At 33.6% G+C, this 5,608-nt stretch overlaps 1 long non-coding RNA gene across 2 annotated transcripts; it reads left to right on the top strand.

Moving 5' to 3' along the window:
- The first annotated feature begins 436 nt into the window (after window positions 1-436).
- Window positions 437-5,364, top strand: LOC134260767 (uncharacterized). 2 transcript variants are annotated; one of them, XR_009990625.1, is made up of 3 exons: window positions 437-516; window positions 1,836-1,964; window positions 5,122-5,364. It is a non-coding gene; the product is annotated as an uncharacterized LOC134260767 (long non-coding RNA). The 2 variants fall into 2 exon arrangements; XR_009990624.1 differs by having other exon boundaries at window positions 1,833-1,964; window positions 5,122-5,362.
- Window positions 5,365-5,608: the final 244 nt, after the last annotated feature.

The following is a 5,608-nucleotide window of genomic DNA, read 5'->3' as shown; positions in this document are numbered from 1 at the left end:
TCGCTATTTAGGACAGTTGGTATGGACAGAAAGCGAAAGTAACCTCGGCGTTTTACATTCGAATACGGAATTAGAACGCGGTTTTTTCAAATTTATAATTAGCAGCTGTTTTAAATAGTGGAGAAATCCCGAGGTAACCGAATGTGCTTTCACTTTCTGTCCATACCAACTGTCCTAACGAGCCTGTTCGGATTATTTTTTGTCTGAAATGTGTATTGAAGAGGCTCCAAGGGGGAAATTCCAGCATAAGGTCTTAGAAGAATCATTTCTTGACAGATCCGTGGCGGTGAGTCAGTAAAATACGGCAAAATATAACGAAAACAGAGATTGAAGCGAGGAAGGGGTCCAAAATGGCGTCCTCCCTTGTGTAGTTTTATTATTACGGTATATGATTTTTTAAAATAAATTATTATTACATGCCGGGAGCAAGTCCCTGTGATTATAGAGGAGGAGTTTTGTCATTGATGGGAACGAACGTCATATTTATGATATTGTGGCTGCATCACTTCTGTTTGGGTAATTTTTTAATATACTTTTTATGCCCCCGTAAACGAAGTTTCGGGGGTAATTAGTTTTTGTCGTGTCCGTCTGTCTGTCTGTCTCTCTGTTTGTCCGCAAAAACTTTCACCTTGCCCATAACTTTTGATTTAGTGGAGCTATGACTTTCATATTTCATATGTATATTCCTTTTGTAAAGACCTTTCTTTGGGTACCACCAAATTTGACCTTTTGACCTTGACCTTGGAGTTTGACCCACTTTAAAAATACAACATTGACAGAAATTTTTGAAGGGTTAGGACTAGGGCATTCATACTTCACAAATTTAATCCTTGTGACAAGACCTTTCATTTGATTTCAAGAACCTTGACCATCTGACCTTGGTGTTTGACCTTCTTTTTACAAACTTTAACCTTGACCATAACTTCTGAATAGTTGGGGCTAGAGCTTTCATATTTCACATGTGTAATCCTTGTGACAGTACCTTTCATTGGATATCAAGAATCTTGACCCTTTGACCTTGACCTTAAAGTTTGACCTACTTTTTACAAACTTTAACCTTGGCCATAACTTTTGAACGGTAAGGGCCAGTGCTTTCATACTTCCCATACGTAATCTTTGAGACAAGGCCTTTCTTTAGAACACAACAACATTGACCCTTTGACCTTGACCCGGAATTTGTCCTATCTTTTAAGATGTTAACATTGGTCATAACCCTGGAGCAGGTGTAGTTAGTGTTTACATTTCTCATTTCTTGTGAAAAGACCTTACTTTGGTACCAATTAACATATTTGATTTGCATTTGAGAAAGCTTAACTGTCGCTGAATTGCCGTACGGGGGCATCAGTGTTTCACAAACACATCTTGTTTTTCAGTAAATTTTAACCTGCTTAGTATTAGTGGATTATTTTTTTGAGCATTAAATGTTTGTAGCAATTTAGATCTATTTCACAAGGATAAGATGTTCATCTGCATGGCACAGTGGTTAGAGTGTCTGCTCTAGTAGAGTCGCGAAATAAGGTGTTGATCCTTACATCATGAGTTTGAATCCCACTGTGGGATATGGAGACCTGTCCTTGGGATGATACAGTATAACTGTGGCCCCTTGTTGCAGTAGGTCAGGTGTTGGCACAAAAAAGATCCCTTCCTGCTCAATCAGTCAATGGCCCTGAGTGCTGAGTATAGGTCATTAGGACAAAATTTGCAGCTCTCTACTGTCGTTTCCATATGAGTGAAAAATTCTTGAGAGGAACGATAAACAATAAACAATCAATCTGTCTGTTCAATTTATTCACTGATATTACACAACTGTATACACTAAAACTTATTTATAGCAGAGGTACAAGAGAACCAGTAACACAGATAAAAGATGCAGTTCCTAAGAGATCCAAAGTCAGCAGCACCTAAGACTATACTGATCATGACTTTGAATTATCAGCATCCAAAACAATGCAAATCAAATACAGGTATGAAATTGATGCAACACATAAGTTCTAAGACAAATATAAAATTTATTTTTTATACGCCCGTCTTAAGACGGGACGTATTATGTTATAGGCTTCATGTCCGTCCGTCCGTCCGTCCGTCCGTCTGTCCATTCGTGTCCGGCTCATAACTTGAATACTATTAGACCTAGGATTATCAAACTTTGACAGTTGATACTTCTTGGGTAGACGGTGTGTCGCGCACAAAAAGTAGGTCGTTCTGACCTTTAATAAAGATGCTATGGCCAAATATGGAAAAATCCTGTCCGGCTCATAACTAGAAAACTGTTAGACCTAGAGCTTTCAAACTTGGCAAAATTATACATCTTAGGTAGAAGGTGTGTCGCGGCCTATTTCAAGGTCACTGTGACCTTTAATTTAAGTGATTTTTTTAAAAAAACTAAGTCTTTAAAATTTTAAATTTCATAATCCTAAAAAATGTAAAAATATAGTTGTATCCTTATTTAAAAATGTTAAATCAAGTAAAAACTTATTTTTTTCATCATATACTTTACAGCAATCTGTAACAAATGCTAATGTTTTGAGAGGAATTCAGTTTGTCTCATGGGCATAATTATCAAGCACTGGTCAAGAAGAATTTTGATAGCAGAAATTTGCATGTCAAATTAGAGAGAAATTAATGAGTTTATTGTCAGGAGCAAACTGGTAGAGAAGATCTCTGATAATGCAGCTGTTATCTTTATCTTTAATCTCTTGGGAGTTGGGCAAAAAGAAATGGCCTCATAGTTGCTTGTGTTAATTAAGAGTTCTTGATGGCTAGTTCAGAAAAAGATCTTTCAATTAGTGTAATGTAATTAAAACAAATTGATGCTTTAAAATACAGTGTATGATAAAAACTTAATTAATATTGTATAATATAATTAAAAGTAAACCTTATTAAAAAATGTTGAATCAAGTAAAAACTCATCATATACTTTAACAGCAATCTCTAACAAATGTTAATGTTTTGAGAGGAATTCAGTTTGTCCCATGGGCATAATTATCAAGCACTGGTCAAGAAGAATTTTAATAGCAGAAATTCGCATGTCAAATTAGAGAGAAATTAATGAGTTTATTGTCAGGAGCTAACTGGTAGTCTGTGTATGTGTAATGTAATTAAAACAAATTGATGTTTTAGTGTATGATTAAAACTAAATTAGTATTGTATAATATAATTAAAACTAATTATACATGTGTTCATTGAAAAAAAATTACATTTCAATTTTTATATATTTGCAACAAATTGCAGTCATGTCTCACTTAGAATTTTATAGTCTAAAGAATAATTTATTTTTGATTTTTTTATTAGACTGTAGCATTTCCATTATTCCATAAAATATACAATAAACAATTTAAAGCTGCAGATGGATATTTGTTAAGTTCTAACACAACCAGTTTAGAATTATATGATGTATTATTTGTTATAATTAATCCCTACACTGTAAGTCTTTTAGAGATGTATGTACAATATTTTAAACATGATAAGAAATGGAAATTAGATCATTGAAATCTGTGTCAATCTGTTAATCAAGGTTATCTGATTTTCTTGCACCTTAACCAATTTATGATTATTTAACAATATATTTGACGGGCGTATCATGCTGTGGCGGGGCACTTTATTATAAGATAGCATATCAAAATGACTAATATACTAGTCAACAACTGGCCAGCTTTAAAAATATATTTGTTTGATGTACTCCTACCCACTTTTATCAAGGTTGGCAGGTAGGTTGGTAGGTACCGGTAGTTTTTTTATGCCCCACCATAATTATGGCCTGGGCATATAGTGTTTGTCATGTCTGTCTTCTGTCTTTCTCTCCATGCGTCACACTTTGCGTTTAGCTCAGTTCAAAGCCCAGTTTCAAAGAAACTATACAGGATATTTCATCAAACTTTGCTGATAGATATTGATAAGAGCTATGCAACTGCATCAACATTTTCTGTCCTTGACCTTTCCTTTGACCTTGACCTCACTTTTCTTAAATTAGTGTTTAACTTAGTTTTAAACATACCATTCAAGATGGTGTTACAGCAAAACTCGGTTATAACAAAGTTGCTGGGACCTATGAAATTACTTCGCTATATCCATAATTCATTATAATCGTATAAGAAATTCATTGAAATTTTATAGCTGGGAATCCAAGATGACTTTGCTATACCCATGAATTCGCAATATTCGTGTTCGTACGAAACGAGATTTACTGTATCAAACTTACCATACTGATGAGAGCTTTTCAACTGAAACAAACATTTTTTGTCCTTGGCCTTTCTTTTGACTTTGACCTCAATTTTCATAAGTTAGTGTCAAACTTCATATGGTGATACATTCTGATGTAAGCAATTCAACTGCATCAACAGGACATTGACCGTTTATTTGACCTTGACCTCACATCTCTGAAATTAGTGTCAAACTTCATATGCTGATACATACTGATGTAAGCAATTCAACTGTAACATTTTTCAAGATATTCTGATCAAATTTCATACAAATTTTCATTTTGCATGACTAATATACCCTTGGCGGGCATTCCTGTCCTGTGGACATATTTCTAGTTTTTTTTTTCTTATGTCTTACAGCATTGAATAAATTGATAACTGTCATATTTAAAACCACAGACTCAGAAATCTGTTAATGTTTTCATTTAGTAACAAAGACTCTGTATTTATAAATTAAAAAGCATCCTAAAAAAAATATACCTTATCTTTAAAACATCTATGGAAATTAAGGGGGGTGTTAAAAAATTTTATGTGCCCCCAAGAAATGAATGCAAATGGGTAGGGGCTATTTTAACAGGTCGGTCAGAGTACATCAAACAAATCATTTTTTTATTGTTGGCCTAGGAAGGGTACCCTAAATATGAAAATGCAACAAATATTTTTAAATAAAAAGATTTTAAATGAAAATATTTTTTTATGTATAAAAAGGACAATTTTTATTCTGATTTTCTTGTAAAATCATTGATAAAATTTAATGAAGAAAGTTAAGATTTGTATCAAATAAATGGATATTTGTAAGATTTATAACTCATTATTTGTCAGGCACCTTAGTCCTACATCATTATCAGTTGCACATACAACTATCATCTATGGCCTATGTAATAATTCAATTGGCATATTACAGAAGCTTGCTAAATTACAGGTTTTGTCTGTACATCTGGCAATCTTGGGGCAATACTGGATGGTTTTAACTAAGAACTGATCCAGCATGAAGACCAGCCATGTGCCTCACCTGTCATGACATTATTAAAGGTAAGTGTCCCTATAAGCAAAGAATCTGACAAAGCAAAACCTTCATCTTAAAAGATTTACATTTAATACTTATTTGATTGGTAGTTTTAATTATTTTTTTTCTTCTACGCAGCCTTTTATTTAGCATTTCTGAGTACTGCATGGTATATGATTGCCATACTTTCCAAAACTTTTTTTTAAATGCTTTATTTTGAAGCATTTTCCATATTCATATATACACTGTACAAACACAACTCACCACCACAATTGCACACACTCACACAGTGCACTTTCTAAAATTAAAAATAATGAGATGTTTGTAAAATACTTATGCCCCCCTCCCCCCACATTGGAATTTTTTATCTAAGGCCATATAAAATTGAAATCTTGGTTCTCAG

Source organism: Saccostrea cucullata, unplaced genomic scaffold (genome assembly GCF_032062105.1).
Source record: "Saccostrea cucullata isolate Sc308-1 unplaced genomic scaffold, CSIRO_AGI_Scuc_v1 ctg23766, whole genome shotgun sequence".
In the NCBI taxonomy this organism is placed as follows: Eukaryota; Metazoa; Mollusca; class Bivalvia; order Ostreida; family Ostreidae; genus Saccostrea; species Saccostrea cuccullata.
The sequence above is the reverse complement of the archived record's forward strand: the minus strand, read 5'-3'. Positions and strand labels throughout refer to the sequence as shown.